Genomic DNA, 17,721 nt, shown 5'->3' on the forward strand with positions numbered 1-17,721 from the left:
TGTCATACATATTTCGTTAAGATCTAAGGAACTTGTTTCAACTTTTGAAAAAAAGTCTCCTTTAATTTGTGACGTTTGGTCCTGAGACTGCCTAGAGTCCAACTTAAACAAAGTTTACAAAAACTGAGCAAAAAAACATTCCAAGTCAAAAACAAAAGCCGGTCCGTGGCACAATTGGGAGACTTCCAGAAAATGATAATAAAAATGTAAATTAAAGGGGACCTATTATGGCATCTAATACCTATTTTAAACAGGCCTTGAATGTCTTAAAAACAAGCTTTTGATTGTTTTTGCTAAATAAATTAGAAATTCAGCCTCTGAGCCATGTCTTTATCTTCCCAGTCTCTAACCTCATTATCTATGCAGGATTCTGAGTGGGCGGGGCTATGATAATGAGGCTCTGTGCTGATTGGCTGCCTGAATGACGCGATACACTGCTACGAAAAAATGGCGGAAGCTCCGGCCGGCGGAGTTAGTTGTGGGCGTGGTTTCACGCATCGGAGGCCGACCTATGTAAATCACATTTTGGTTACGTAACGAAAGGGAGCAGAATCTGAACGGCTCGTAGAAGCCACATCACACTGGACGGATCATCCGGGCGGCTGTACAGACACTGCAGAATTTGGTTGCTTTCCTCCTTCTCTGAGTTGACAGGCTGAGTGGAGACCACTTTATATATGTTAAAGCAAGAAAAAAACAGTTTTTCATAATAGGTCCCCTTTAAGTTAAAACAAATACAAAGGACCACAGCCTAAAACTATTCTTATATTTGCAGTAGCTGTGAAGAAGATGGACCGTGATCAAGGAGGTGACCTTCAACCCCGGAGTCACTGAGGGAACTTCTCTTTGAAACAATTTCCTTAGATCTTCACGAAATATGTGTGACATGGCAAAAAAGGAGATAACGTTAAACAGCTCCCTTTCTCAAAATGTTGTTACACCTCTGTTCATCACATCCAATTTTAGGGGGTGGAGTCAAGTGGCCGACTCCACCCCCTATAATCTTTGCAAGATCACAACATTTGGAGAATTACAGCTTTGCCACCTGCTTCAGAGGAGCAGAGAATGATGTGGTTTGAAGTCGGGAACAGCCATGGGTCTAATGACACAGAACCCTTCAAATCTGAACAATTCACGGAATAACATATTTTCAGATACAGGCTACCCAAAAATTCAAAAAAAAAGAGGCTCTCTGTCCATCCATCCATCCAAATTCATGTTGGCTGATCTGCAGTCTTGTTCTTTCAGCCACTACCTACTGTTGTGACCACAGGTGAGAGCAGGCCACCAAACTGGACCCGTCTCGTCCCTTGGCTGCACCAAACAGACCGCAGCAAGTGACTTACACCAAGAGTAAAAAGCCCATTGTTCCACAGCCAGCAAAAAAACATGCATTGCTCTTCCTAAATTTGACGTTCCTCTATCAACAAAATGTTGCCAGGAAGTTTGAGGAACGTGACTGTCATGTATTTGCAACACATCCTCCAGACCTCCTTCTATTCAATTCAATTCAATTTTATTTATATAGCGTCTAATACAACAGAGTTGTCTCTAGACGCTTTACAGAGACCCATACCCAGAACATGACCCCCGAGCAGTTATTACATAAACAATGGCAGGTAAAAACTCCCCTAGTGGGAGAAAAACCTTAAGCCAAACAGTGGCAAGGAAAAACTCCCCTTTAGGAGGGAAGAAACCTTGAGCAGGACCAGGCTCATCAGGGGGGACCCTCCTGCCGAGGGCCAGACTGGTGGGTCAGGGACGGCAACAGCACAGCAGGCAGGTGGAAGCAGCAACGGGATGACCGGGGGTGGGGACCGCAGGCCAGCACACAGCTCCCGAAGCTCCGGCCCAATCAGCAAGTCCCAGGTTGGGGTGCAGGGTCAGGAAAAGACTTGTGCTCCGTAATGCAAGCTACAAGCCACCCATGGCCACCTGCAGGACAAAAGAGAGAAAAGGGAGGAGAAGGGGGGGGCAGCAACGGGATGACCAGGGGTGGGGACCGCAGGCCAGCACGCAGCTCCCGAAGCTCCGGCCCAATCAGCAAGTCCCAGGTTGGGGTGCAGGGTCGGGGAAAGACTTGTGCTCCGTAATGCAAGCTACAAGCCACCCACGACCACCTGCAGGTTCCGTTGTCCGGCAAAGGATGCTGCAACATGGACAAAAGAGAGAAAAGGGAGGAGAAGGGGGGGGCCAGCACAAGAAACCACAGGAGCGACTCTGACACACTAAAGTTTACACTACCTAGAGATTTACCAACACCAGCTAGAGGTTTACTAAACACTAACTATAGGCTTTACTAAACAGAAAGGTTTTAAGTTTAGTTTTAAAGGTGGAGGTGGTGTCAGCCCCCTTAACCCAGATTGGAAGTTGGTTCCATAGTAATGGTGCCTGATAGCAGAACGCCCGCCCTCCAAATCTACATTTAGATACTCTAGGAACTACAAGTAAACCTGCATTCTGAGAACGGAGAGCTCTGACAGGAACATAAGGCACTATCAGGTCTTGCAAATAATGCGGAGCTAAGCCGTTTTGGGCTTTATACGCAAGTAATACAATTTTAAATTGGATTCTGAATTTTACGGGTAACCAATGGAGCGACGCTAACACTGGAGAGACGTGGTCTCTCCTGCTAATTCCTGTCAGTACTCGTGCTGCTGCATTTTGGATCAGCTGGAGCCTATTCAGCAAATTACTTGGACATCCTGCTAACAACACATTACAGTAATCTAGTCTAGAAGATACAAACGCATGAACTAGTTTTTCTGCATCACTCTGTGAGAGGATTTTCCTAATCTTTGCAATATTACGGAGATGGAAAAAGGCTATTTTACAAACCTGATTGACATATGGTTTAAACGACAAATCCTGATCGAAAATAACACCAAGATTTCTCACAGTTGCACTGGAAGCCATCGCAACACCATCTAATCCCTTCCTAAGATGCTCTGGACCAAGAATGATAACCTCTGTTTTATCTGAATTTAGAAGCAGGAAATTTCTGGACATCCAGTCCTTGATGTCCCTAAGACATGCCTGAAGTTTAACTAACGGTTCTGTTTCATCCGGCTTCATAGACAAGTAGAGCTGCGTATCATCAGCATAACAATGAAAGTGTATGCCGTGATTCTGGATTATACTTCCCAACGGCTGCATGTATAAACTGAACAAGATTGGCCCTAGCACTGAACCCTGCGGAACACCATAACAGACCCTTGACTGTTCTGAAGAAACCTCATGTACATGAACAAACTGGAACCTGTCAGATAGGTATGATTTAAACCAACATAGAGCTGTCCCTTTAATCCCAACAACATGCTCTAACCTGTGCAGTAAAATGCCATGATCTATAGTGTCAAAAGCAGCACTGAGGTCCAGTAGAACCAGTATGGACACTAATCCCTTATCTGAGGCCAGAAGGAGGTCATTCGTGACTCGAACAAGTGCTGTCTCTGTGCTATGATGCATTCTGAACCCTGACTGAAAGACTTCAAACAGATCATTTCTATACAAATAGTCACATAACTGGCTTGAAACTGCCTTTTCCAGAATTTTAGACACAAATGGAAGGTTGGAAATTGGTCTATAATTAGCTAAGGTGTCTGGGTCAAGAGAAGGTTTTTTAAGTAAAGGTTTAATTACTGCGACTTTGAAAACCTGTGGTACATATCCTAAACTTAGGGATAAGTTAATTTGGTCCAGTATTGTCGTACCAATAAGAGAAAAAATATGTTTGAATAGACGAGTCGGGATGGGGTCTAACATACATGTGGTTGACTTAGCTCTATTGACGAGTGAGGTCAGCTCAGGGAGGTCTATAGGATCAAAACAGTCTAGAGACAAGTCAGAGCCTAGGGAAGTCGCTAAAGCTGAAGAAACACCTACAACCGGCTGGTTGATTTCTTCTCTAATTCTCGCGATTTTACTGTTGAAGAAGCCCATAAAGTCCTCACTACTGAGAGCTGCAGGAATGCACGGCTCAACAGAGTTGTGACTCTTTGTCAGCCTGGCTACAGTGCTGAACAGAAAACGTGGGTTACTTTTGTTATCCTCTATCAACGTTGAATAATAAGCTGTTCTGGCTTTGCGAATGGCTTTTTTATATACTATTAGAATATCTTTCCATTCACGATAAGAGTCTACAGACCTACAAGAGTACCACTTCCTTTCCATTTTACGCACGTTTTGTTTCAACATGCGGATATCTGAATTATACCAGGGAGTTAAGCTCCTGTGGCTAGAAACCCTCCTTTTCAAAGGAGCAACTTCATCTAAAGCTGAATGCAACAAATCAGCAGTGTTACTAGCAAGGAAATCAACATCTGCAGAGGTAGAACCCAGGTCACTGGCCTCGACTACATCACTATTTCGCACTGTCGTAAGATAAGCAATGGCCTCCCTAAATTTAACAATAACTTCATCAGACAAACATCTGCTAAAATAATACCTCCTATTTTGCACTTCAACATCAACAAAATTAAATTCAAACGTTATTAAGTAATGGTCGGATAAAAGGGAGTTTACAGGTGACACCAACAGACCATCAGTTTCAACACCGTAGGTGAGAACGAGATCGAGAGTATGATTAAAACAGTGCGTCGGTTTATCCACTTTTTGTGAGATACCCATTGATTCTAGAAGAGAATCGAAGGCTAATTTAAGATTATCGCTTTCAACATCCATATGAATGTTAAAATCACCCACTATGATGAATTTATCTGTGCTGATCAATAATCCAGAAAGGAAATCTGAAAATTCAGACAAAAACTCCAGATACGCACCAGCAGGGGGCCGGTACACTACCACTAACACAACTGGCTTCTCTGATTTCCGGCTCGGAAATTTCAGACCAAGCATGAGGCTTTCAAATGTATTATAGTTGCACTTGGGTTCAATTTTTGTTTGGAGACCGGAGTTATAAATTGCTGCGACTCCTCCGCCTCGGCCCGTGCTTCTAGGAATGTGATGATTAAAGTAGCCGGGCGGAGTTGATTCATTCAAACTAACATACTCTTCCTCCTGTAACCATGTTTCTGTTAAGCAGAAAATATCACTCCTGCTCTCTGTAATTATATCATTTACTAACAGAGACTTAGAGCTTAATGATCGTATATTTAGTAGTCCGCATCTAATTTTTCGGTCTGTAATTGGTACCAAATGTGCATTGGTTTTAATTTTTACAAGGTTATCTTGGTTAACGCCTCTATAACGCTGCACCTGGTGAACCTTTGGAGGGCGGGGAACTGCAACCACTTCTATTTTGCTAGGCACCTGGCCAGAGTCGCCAATATCATGTAATCCTACAGTTTTAGAGTCGCTAATTACATAATGCAATCCTACAGTTTTGTTGGCAGGCGTTGGTCCTTGAGAAGCAACAGATGTGTCGCTGAGTGGGGAAAAACGGTTAGACACATGAAGCGGGTGGTGGTGTTCTGTGAGCCCTTTAAGACTACCCTTCCTCCGAACCGTCACCCAGCTGCCCTGCCTGGCCGGCTGCCGGGGAGCTGCAGGGGAGCGGTTACGCTCAGCTGCTACGGGCCGGTCCGCAGAGGATTCTATCGGACTATGGTCTAGTTGGCCAAACCGGACCTCTAACTGACTAAGCCTCGCCTCCAGCCCTGTTAAACTACAGCTCTGCATCCTGGCCTGGACCCTGCATTGTCAGGGGGAGTGTCTAATAACATTGGCAAGATTTCTAGACATAAGAGCTGCACCATCCCGGGTGGGATGAATGCCGTCCCTTCTAATCAGACCGGGCTTTCCCCAGAATGTCTCCCAGTTGTCAATAAAGTCCACGTCGTTTTCTGAACACCACTGAGACAACCAGCGGCGGAGCGAGAGCATGCGACTAAACATGTCATCGCTGGTCAGATTGGGGAGGGGGCCAGAAAAACCTACAGAGTCCGACATGGTCTTGGCGTAGTTACACACCGAGACAATATTCATTCTGGTTACTTCCGACTGGCGAAGACGGGAGTCATTAGCTCCGACATTGATGATAACTTTACCATATTTACGATTACCCTTTGCCAGTAGCTTCAAATTTGCTTCTATGTCGCCCGCTCTGGCCCCCGGGATGCACCTAACTAAGGTCTCTGGAGTCGGCTTCACATGTCTGACTATGGAGTCTCCAATCACCAGGGTCGGTTTCTCAACAGATGTGTCGCTAAGTGGGGAAAATCTGTTAGACACATGAAGCGGGTGGTGGTGTTCCGTGAGCCCTTTAAGACTAGTCTTCCTCCGAACCGTCACCCAGCTGCCCTGCCTGGCCGGCTGCTCGGGAGCTGCAGGGGAGCGGCTACGCTCAGCTGCTACGGGCCGGTCCGCCGCTAGCTTAGCCTGGTTAGCTGAGGAGGCTCTCGGACTATGGTTTAGTTGGCCGAACCGGACCTCTAACTGACTGAGCCTCACCTCCAGCCCTGCAAATAAACTACACTTTAAGCACTTACCGTCTTCACTAAAGGAGGCAGAGGAATAACTAAACATTTCACACACTGAGCAGGAAAGAGGTGAAGCGGTGGGAGCCGGAGCGGCCATGCTAAGATGCTAACGGAGGCTAACGGACAGAAAATGTATCGGTGATTGGTGACAGTGAAAGTTACGGAAGAGAAAATGAGCGAGTGTTGAAATAAAGACAGTAATGTACCAGATATAGTGCTATTTTACCAGAAAACAGTCTAAGTTTTAGATAAAAAGTCGGGAGAGATCTGAGCCTGCAAACGCCGTGAGACGGCAGCAGCACAGACCGCAAACACCAGGAAGTGACGCGATGCGTGACGCAATACGTTACCCAATCAGCAAGCCAGTCACACCAGTCACAAGGCTGGTGTCCTCACACCAGTCACAAGGCTGGTGTCCTTAAACACTTCTCTAAGCCCTAGTTTGCCAGTGCAGTGAAACTGCCCCGGATGTCCAGAGAGCGTAGCGGAGGTGAGTCAACCGAGAAGGATCCAGAGCTTTGTGGACCTCAGGGCGGACCCGTCCACCCCCACACTTGCCACTGGGACTTTCTTTTCTTTTTTTAAAATAAAGAGCCTTAGATTTATTTTTTTTAAACTGTTTTCAGATTCAGAAACCTGTCATAACAGAAGAAAAGCGTTAGTTCAAAAAGCAATGCTAAAGGCAAACTCCCAAATAATAAAAGGATGCATTTTATTAATGAATGAATGAATGAATGATTGAATTAATGAAAGAATGAAGAAATGAATGATTGAATGAATGAAGAGAAGGTCAAATAAAGGTTTTTGGTTCTTTATGGGGATGATATGAGGGATGATGATATGGGGATGATAAAAACTGGAAAGATTTGGGCGTGCCTCACCTTAAGCCTGAGTTATGGTTCTGCGTCAACCCAACGCAGAGCACATGCCGTCGCCGTGACGCCGTCGTGAACCCTTCGGATTTCTCCGTCACTCCATTTCGCCGCGGTGCAGTACCCCCCGTCACCACTAATTCGCGATCTTTTCCTGAATGGTTTATCCGACTTTTTCCGGTCACAGTGAATCAAAGAGATAAGGACAACTATTGTGCAAAAAACCAAAACAAAAAAAATCGACTGCTTCAAACCGGAAACACGAAATGCGTTGCTACCAAATGAACCAATCACAGCCCTCTCCGTCTGCGTGTGGTCTGCGTCGCCTCGACGCGTAGTTACAATTTTCGGGAGGTGCACATCAGTGACGGCGTGTGGTCTGCGTCGACGCGTACCACACGCCGTAGGCACGGCGTCGTTTTGACGCAGAACCATAAAGGCTGAATTAAGGTTCTGCGTCACACCAACGCAGAGCACACGCCGCAGCCGTGATGCCGTATTGAACCCTTCGGACTTCTCCGTCTCTCCATTTGGTCGCGGTGCAGTACCCCCCGCGACCGCTAGTTAGCGATCTTTTTTTGAATGGTTTATCCGACTTTTTCCAGTCACAGTGAATCAAAGAGATAAGGACAACTATTGTGCAAAAAAACAAAATAAAAAAAATCACACATAAACGAAGAAAAGAGCCCTGAAAGTTCACGACTGCTTCAAACCGGAAACCGGAAATGCGTTGCTCCCAAGTGAACCAATCACAGCCCTCTCTGTCTGCGTGTGGTCTGCGTCGCTCGACGCGTAGTTACAATTTTCGGGAGGTGCACGTCAGTGACGGCGTGTGGTCTGCGTGGACGAAAACCACACGCTGTAGGCACGGTGCAGTTTTGACGCAGAACCATATTCCGGCCTTAACTCAAGCTTTACCCAGACCAGCTTCGACTCTAGTTGATCAAAAACGCTGTTGAATATGGATGAGATAGTCTTGATACAATAACAGAACCAGCGCTGGGGTGAAGGTCACTTACTGGCCTCCTTCACAGAAGGCGTGACCCGTTCTTCTAACACACCAGTGTCTGAAAGATCCTGTGCAACTTGTTATGATCTGATAAAAAGGATGCAGATAAAAGAAGAGGGGATATGTGGAGCAGAGTGAAGGAGTGCTATGATGATGGCCGGCCTCAGCAGAATGGAAGTCATCTGTTTCTCTGAGTCTCCTTAAGTTCTGGTCAGGACAACCGTGGATCGTCTGCTAAACTGCATGCGTGCGTCTGTGGGTGCATCCATGCAGCATCATATAGTTCCTTGTCATCACTGATTAATCCTGTAACTGAAACCTGCAGTCAGCAGCAGCAGCAAACAGTCTCGTGTGTACATAAAGACACAAAAACACACATGCACTCAAATATGAGGATGTACGTGCCTTTTATTTCAGAACTGCAGCGAGGAGGATGTTTAAAGCTCATATAGAACACGTACACGCGTACATTGCACAACCCATTTATGAAAAGTGCAAAAGAAAGGAGAAGAAAACTTTCAGAAAGTCACTTTATTTCATTGCATATAGTCATTGTTCTGCGTGTCCAGATATCAGCTGCCCCGTCTGTCAAATTTGAAATGAAGCTCCAAATGTACATTTTGTACATTAAATGTCCCTGAGTTTTGTGCCAGCGGCCTCTGCTATATGTTTGTTTGCTTTATTATGGCAATATCCTCTGAACTCCCTTCCCCTGGCTGACGGACACATCCTGTGTTCTCAGCCTTCCCTTATCGCAGCAGATCTATATTAAACAGCGCCGCACAGCCAGCGTATCCCTCCACCTCTGCCTGTACCTGTCATCTCGGCATCTGCCCAGCTGCCTGTCTGCTCGCCTCTCTCCCTATCCGGGGTCCATCAGGACCTCCAGCTCGCTTCATCTCTCTCCCAGCTTTAATATCGTCTTATTTTCCTGTTTTTCATATTCATTTGAGCAAAAACTGGCCCCCGGCTCCGCGCGAGTGCATGCGTGCCTCTGTGGGAGCTGCTCTTTCTCTCACGTCCCCGTGTTTATTTGTGCTATCAGTTCAAAAACTTCCTCACAGGATCATCCTGCATTCGGGGCCGTGATAAACGTGACGTCCGCAGCAGATCCACTCCGTTTGACATATCTTTCAACTCTGTTTCTGCCTGCCTCACCCTCAGTAGTGCTTAGAAATATTTTCGACGGCAATTCAGAGGGTCACCCTTTTTCTCTCTGGCATTTACCTCTCTAGCCCGCTCCGTCTCCTCACCCTGTCTCTCCAGTTTGTTCCTCTCTACCCAGTCTCTCTGCTGATCCTCTGATACTGTTGCCGCCTCTGAAGAACAGGAAATGAAGGTCTTTTTTTTTCTTACACTTCCAATCTGTGGCTCCCAGCCTTTATCACACACAAACCTTGATTCCCTGCAGTGACTGTTTCTCCATCCCTTAATGAACTCATTTTGCACGAAGGGAGAATACCATCTTATCTCTGCAGAGGAGACTCTCCTCTCTCCCTCACTCCGGCTCTCTTCTCCACTGCTCATGTCCCCGGTCATCTCAGTGCATATAGTCTTTGCCAAGATACACCGAGAGCTCCTTGATGTGTGTTTATAGGCGAGCTGAAGAAGACCGAGAGAAAGCAAAGGAAATTATGCTTAATAAACATTCTGGCAAGCTCGAAAAAAAATGATCAAGGGCTGACATTTTTTGGGTGTTTGAGGCGGTGTTTGCATTGTAAATGTGCATATACAGACACATACGCTGAAAAGAAACGTATGTGACCGATACGAGCTTGGAAGAGCGAGGACCTAAATGCAGACTGGAGCACAGGAGGCAGACAGAGCGAACTAAAATAAACTTTATTAACTTACTAATGAAGAACAGAAGGCTCTGCCGGGCAGGAAATAAAAAAAAAACAAATGGAGCTCAAAGATAAATCAAGAAAATAGTGGCAGGAGAAAAAAACGTAGCATGGGAAGGAACAGGAGAGCCATGAGAACAGTGTTGAGGATCAGAGGTGTCAAAAGTATTCACATTCATTACTCAGGTAGAAGTATAGATACTAGAGTTTAAAAATACTCCTGTAGAAGTTGAAGTATCAACTCAAGTTTTTAACTCAAGTAAAAGTATAAAAGTACTGGTTTCAAAACTACTTAAAGTATAAAAGTAAAAGTAATGTAAGGGGAAAAAAAACATTAAGGACAAAAGCCATTGAAAATGAATGCATCTTAGTATAATGCAAATATATTAAAGAACCATATATGTGTACTATTGAGCATTAACGTGTGTTTCAGAGAGCAGGAGATATGATGACTAGTTGCCTATAAGTATTGTAATGGTGCAAAAAGTCAAACTTCAGAGACATGTTATCTTTTATCCTAACCTTTATTGGAATGTACATCCAAGTTTAGTTGCAGGAATCTGAGGGAACGGATGTAAGAACAAAACTGGACAAGAACATCTGAAACAACCACAACCAAATTCACTCTATCCGGATGGAGCAATTTAACTGGATAGTTTTTATTTTAAAAGGCCCGAAATGAAATGGAGTAACTGGGCTGTTTTTAAAATGTAAGGAGTAAAAAGTATTAAGTCTGAAAAATAATTACTCCAGTGAAGTATAGATAACCAACATTTCTACTTAAGTAAGGTAACGAAGTATTTGTACTTCTTTACTTGACACCTCTGCTAGCAAGGGTGATGTCTGCCGGAGAGACGGATGACTGACATGATACATGTGTGGCATCCAGTAACGGAGACCAGGTGAGACGGGGACAAAGATGTTAAGATGAAAATAAAACAGGAAATAAGTCGTAAAAAGAAACAAGACTAACATCACAACACAGCAAAGCCCATAAAACATTGTAGTGTTGTGGAAGTTGATAGATGTAATTTAAAAAGGTTGGGCCACTGAGATAGATCGTCCAATTTCTGTTTGCTCTACAGAGAATAAACCGAGGAAACTGAAGTGTACTGAATGAGCAGACCAGGAGTTAGGTCAGGCAGGCGCTTCAAGCACAGTGTATGCTCATGTCTATCCCTCTGCATGATTCAAGTTACTACGCCTCGTTCAGCGACCCGTGCAAGGAGCTCTGGATCCCTATGATGTCTCACCTGCTGGGCTGGCAGTCCCCCCATCCTCCCCATCTCCACCTGTAGGCTCTGATTCTGTGCTGGGGAGCTAGGATAAGTTCATCACGTCCAACATCTCTGTGCAGACCTATCAAAGGACAGCGGATCAGAGCCTTAACACCACAACTCAAGTACGCTTTAACATCATTAAAGCATGTGAAGTCTTCCCTGCATGCAAGCGGCTTGTACATTATTTCAATTTCAATTTCAATGTATTTTATTTGGTAAGGAGGGACAGTGCACATCATTATGCATTTACAGAATAAAAGCAGATGCACCCAAATGTAGCCTATTGGCTAATTCCCATTGGCAGTCCCCCCGGCTAGAATATAAAAACAAGCAAGTTTAAGAGCAATACAATGTTCAGTTAAAAAAAATACAATAGTACAATAATATAACCAATATCACAATAATACAACCAACCACATAACACATTTCATAGTATTTTTACATTCATAAGTTATAGTTTATAAGTTATTGTTATAAGTTATAGCAGCAGGCTAAAGTAAAGTGCAAGTGTCTATGTAAAGTGTCACAGCTATAAAGTGCAGAGTAGAGGTATAAAGTGCGTGGTGTATGGGGTTATGGACTTGAGAAAAAAAAAGGGGGGGGATATAGGTGGAATGGGGTTGCAGCAATGCAAAACCGGGTCATGCTATTGGTTTAGATGTGGTTTATATGGAATCGGAGATGCTACGACGGTACATTTGTGGCATATGACTTGTTGGCTTTGTGTTTCCATCTTTATGGTAAAGAAAATGTCTAAATTTACAACATTTAGATTCACTATTAATCTTATTTTATACTCTCCTAAATGCTAAAGCAATGACATAATTGTCACATATTCTGATGGAAGCAAATCCTCTATTCTAAAACTGTGATAGCACCAGGGCCGGCAACTGACACTGAGCAGGAAGAACAAGAGGAAAGTTCAAAATAAAAGATATGAATGAGACTGATTAAGGAAGATTATGTTGGAAGTAGAAACTTCCCAGCATTGTATGTGTTGGTGAAAACATTCTGGGTCACGGTCAGGAGGGTCGGAGTCAATGTTGTGGTTCAGGGATTTCCTTGACGGCTCTTCTGTGTCTGTCAGGGGACAGAAGTTCTCAGGTCCACGGTTTGGTTGATTTAAAGATGAGAGATGAGCCCAGTGGCGTCAATTCAGTGGAAGCTAAGGTATGGCAAGGTTACGAGTCACAGAACTTAACTAGAGTATCAATCAACACGTCCAGCAAATACTCATCACAGAAGTCTGCTATGGAGCTGATCTGTGTGGTCAAGAAAATTGGAACTTTTTCAAATGCAGTCTCGCTCGATGCAAAAACTTTAAATCTTACCAGGAATATTTGTCTTATTTCTAGTTAAAATGTCTCATTTTTAGTCAAAACATCTCATTACACTTAAAACAAGAGTCATCACCAGAAAAATAACTTGTTATTTGACCATTTTCACCTGTTTCAAGTAAATTTTCACTTGAAATAAGTAGAAAAATCTGCCAGTGGGACAAGATTTATCTTCTCATTACAAGCAAAACAAATCTTGTTCCACTGGCAGATTTTTCTATTTATTTTAAGTGAAAATCTACTTGAAACAGGTGAAAATGGTTGTTTTTAAGTCTTGTCTTAAATGTAATGAGATTTTCTTTGACTAAAAATTAGACATTTTAACTAGAAATAAGACAAATATTCTTGTTAAGATTTTGAGTTTTTGCAGTGTATAATAACTAGTGAAATCGATCATGTTGTTCTGATTTGCATTTGTAGTTATTCTATATGTATTAAGTAATAGAATAATCAATACAAATAGATACAGAGTAATTCCATACACTTATTTAAAAAACAAACATTTACATTTTCCCTTGAAGCCAAGGTGTGGCGGCTGCCATACCTTGCCATACCCAATTGACGCCCCTGGATGAGCCGATGCTTCAGTCTGGGTTTCTTCCTCACACATGTAGCGCTTGTTATCGTTTGTCTGATCATTTTGTACTTTTACGAGTCCTATTGGATAACTGTGCTTGAACTCTGGAAGAGAGGAAGGTTTTACTCATCAATTATTCCTTCCAGAAATGAGTCAAATATCCTCAATACGCCCCTTCAAAGCACACAAAATAGAACAATACAGTTTCTCTTCTTTAGTTTTCAAGGTTTCCAGTTAAATTATCAGTATATTTAACTGCATGGCAAAGCAACCAGATGTGATTTTTAGCGGTTTGGGTTGAGACAGGTATACATTAGATTAGCATCATACGTTTTGAAACTGCCAAAATTATCTCATAATTGTTATGTTTTACATTCTGATTTCAAGATTTCAAAATGTAAAATATTGGCACCGAATGGGTAGATTTAGATGCATGTCCTGTTTCGTGCTGCAGATTAATACCCTAGATTAGTGTTTCCCAACCCTGGTCCTCGGGGCGCGCAATCCTGCATGTTTTAGATGTCTCCTTGCATCAACACACCCGATTCAAATGAACAGTCATCACCAGCTTGTACAACTCTGTTGATGACACACTACTTATATCAGGGTGTGCTGAAGGAGGAGTTTAGCATCCAAAACACACAGGACAGCGTGCCCTGAAGACCAGGGTTAGGAAACACTGCCCTGGATGCAGATTTTTCAGAGGTGTCAAAAGTATTCACATTCATTACTCAGGTGGAAAAATAGATACTAGAGTTTAAAAATACTCCTGTAGAAGTTGAAGTATCAACTCAAGTTTTTTACTCAAGTTAAAGTATAAAAGTACTGGTTTCAAAACTACTTAAAGTATAAAAGTAAAAGTAATGTAAGGGGGAAAAAGCCATTAAGGACAAAAGCCATTGAAAATGAATGCATCTTAGTATAATGCAAATATATTAAAGAACCATATATGTGTACTATTGAGCATTAACATGTGTTTCAGAGAGCAGAAGATATGATGACTAGTTGCCTATAAGTATTGTAATGGTGCAAAAAGTCAAACTTCAGAGGCATGTTATCATTTATCCTAACCTTTATCGGAATGTACATCCAAGTTTAGTTGCAGGAATCTGAGGGAACGGATGTAAGAACAAAACTGGACAAGAACATCTGAAACAACCACAACCAAATTCACTCTATCCGGATGGAGCAATTTAACTGGATAGTTTTTTTTTAAAGGCCAAAATGAAATAGAGTAACGAGGCTGTTTTTAAAATGTAAAGAGTAAAAAGTACAGATAATTGCGTGAAAATGTAAGGAGTAAAAGTAAAAAGTCGTCTGAAAAATAATTACTCCAGTGAAGTAAAGATAACCAAAATTTCTACTTAAGTAAGGTAACAAAGTATTTGTACTTCTTACTTGACACCTCTGAGATTTTTATTAAATTATTTATTTTATTTATTTCCTCCCTATTTATTATTTTAAATGGCTTTTATTTAACTTTTATTTTATATATATTAATATATTTCAAGTAGTTCACATTAGAAAGCATCTCAACTAATATCAAACACCATTCACTCAAAGACGACATGTGCTTGCAGCAGCTGGTTTCTTTCATGCAGTCTGGGTAGAAAACACCCTCATGGACCGATAGTTTCCTGCACGCCTGCAAAACCTTCGCTAAGAATGTCACCAGTAAGTCCTCTCTCTGAAGGCTCTTTGAGGCTTTAACAATGTAGTTTAAAAAAGAAAAGCACTGGCTTAGTTCCTGTCGTCTGCCGTGGGACATCTTGAGATTGTACACACTTAAATCTAACTGTATAAGCTGTGTAGTGTTGTGGCTGCCACTGCCAGGTAGGGGCGGTTTGCTCATTTATGTACAAGGAGAGGAGATAAACCGGGGGGGACAGTGAGTTGATAACTGAGAAAATAACAAAAGAGTCAAAACTATGTTCATCTATAAGACCTTTTTGGAAGGAGATACAGATGCATGTGGAGAATATTTTTAATGTAACCATGCCTTTGAATTGTAAAACGTTATTTTTGGGAGACATAAGGTTCGAAACGTGGAATGGAAAAGACAAAAAACTGCTGACTATACTGTTGGCAGCCAGTAAGAAATGTCTTACAAGGAAATGGTTGAAAGTAGAACCCCCCACTATCGACAACTGGATTGGGATCATCTACGAGATCTATGTTATGGAGAAGATCTCTTCCTCCCTCAAGGTTGAGAAAGAAAACTTTTATAAGATCTGGTCCAAATGGACTGAGTATGTGAAACCAATCACATCCGATTTCATGTGAACTATTTTTTTATAGTTAAAACGTGGGTGCGCTCCCTGGTTTTTATTTTTATTTTCTTTATTTTTATTTTTATTTTTATTTTTATTTTTATTTTTTATTTTTCTGTTAGTGTTTTCAATTACTGTTCATAAAAAATGCCTGGAGGACAGTAGGGACAGAATCATTTAAGTTTAAAGATTGAATGCATAAATGTGTAAGTTGGAATACTGCTGTTCTAAATAAAAAGAGAATTTCAAAAAAAAAAAAAAAAAAACTATGTTCATCAACACAAAACTGCTTTCAGTTTTCATATTTTCATTATAACGACTCATTTCAGAGCCTGCAGGTTTTGAGGGGAAAATCCGTGTTTGTGTGGAAGTTGGGTCTTTAAACCCTACTGCTCACTTTTTTTCTTTTTTTTATTAAACAATGTCTAATCTTTCCATTAAAGTAATTAACAACAAGAGTGCTTGAATGAACACCATGGAAAGGAGGGAGACACTAGTTGGCCTAGGTGGAGAGGGCAGAGTGGCCCTTTGTAGAGTGGAAATTTAAAAAAGGACTTAAACAGAGTTCTGCAATAACAACAAATGAAGCGTAGGAATTAACATTGGAGGTCAGACCAAGAGGGATTTTTTTTTGTGTGTGTATGTGTGAAATAAAGGACAGTCAGATAAGTTACAAGAAATACATCTAACTGTCTTTACATATAATAAAGCACCATCAGCAACCTTTACACTCAATATGTCTCAGAAAATGATCGTTGAACAGATTCTGTCTCTTTTACTGATGGCATGGCCGGGTGGGATCTTTTGTGCATGTCGTCTGGTTTTTTAACCATGTAAAACAGTGGATTTCTGACTAAATCCATGCCTAAGTCAGTGTTGCCAGTGTGGACATGTCCACAGCGAGGATGCTGGAGCTAAAGAAAGTACTATTTCATCCTGGACACAGTCCTTGTGTGAAATGTGAGGAACTTATCTAACCTTACGTTTTTCTTTTCTTTCTTTACTTGCTTATCATCTTCCCATCACCACGCAAACCCCCAGGTGTATTGTGCAGCGATCTATCGGGGGGGGCAACTCCATTAAATGTGTTTTGTTTGCTTTACTTATGCGCTTACTATAATAAACAAGTCAATACTGAGGAGACGTCTGCTCTGGGGTTGTTTTTTTGTTTCTCTGTTCATGTATCTGATGATTATCTACTGAGATCTCTTCATGTGAATGTTTTGAGACCAACAATCTAACTTTGATTAACATGTTAACTGCTCACATTCAGCTAAAAGTCCATTCTCCTCTACAGTGCATTCATCTCAGTTGTAAAATGAAGTAAATAAAAGACGGTATCATTTCTTGGTTTTGCTTCTAAACATACTGCAGTATTATATGTATATTGTTCAGCCACAGCTCTTTCTACCTGTCTCAGTGTTGGATCAATCAGCCTTTCTTTGACTGCTGTGGTTGTTCGTGGGGTCACATCCCCCCCTGTTGGCCCTGCAGAGCAATGGGAGTTCAGGATGGGACCGGCTGGTAATGTCAGGAGCTCACCACTGGGAGGAGGTGGAGCTGTCTCAGGGTGGGGGACGAGTCTGAACCCCCGGGTCATCACAAGCCTCAATGATCCAGTAATCCATCTAATCAGAGGGGAGACATGAAAAACCACTAAATGGATTTGAAGGGAAATCAACGGAAATCCTGGGCCCAGAGAAAATCTACCCCATCAGCCCAAGCAACCCCCTCTGAGGTGTTTTAGCCACATCATCCAAATTATTCGTGAAATTAAAGCTATTTCCCTATAGCCTTAGATCCTCAGACAAATACTCCCATGTACTGCCCTTTCCTCTTCTCTTTTCCCTGTCTTGTCTTCATCCCTGTAGCACCCTATAATGTAATAATTTCCTGAAAATTGTAATAACGCCTTAAAATGTAATAACATTTGCACTTAACTCAATCAAATATGTAATAAAACCCAATAATGTAATAAAATATCCTGACTGATATTGTAATAACATTTTTACCGATAATGTAATACCTTATTACATTATTGGGAATTTATTACATTTTCAGGTGGGTCTTTCTTTTTTTTTTTTTTAACTGA

The sequence above is a fragment of the Cololabis saira genome, chromosome 4, assembly GCF_033807715.1.
Source record: "Cololabis saira isolate AMF1-May2022 chromosome 4, fColSai1.1, whole genome shotgun sequence".
In the NCBI taxonomy this organism is placed as follows: domain Eukaryota; kingdom Metazoa; phylum Chordata; class Actinopteri; order Beloniformes; family Belonidae; genus Cololabis; species Cololabis saira.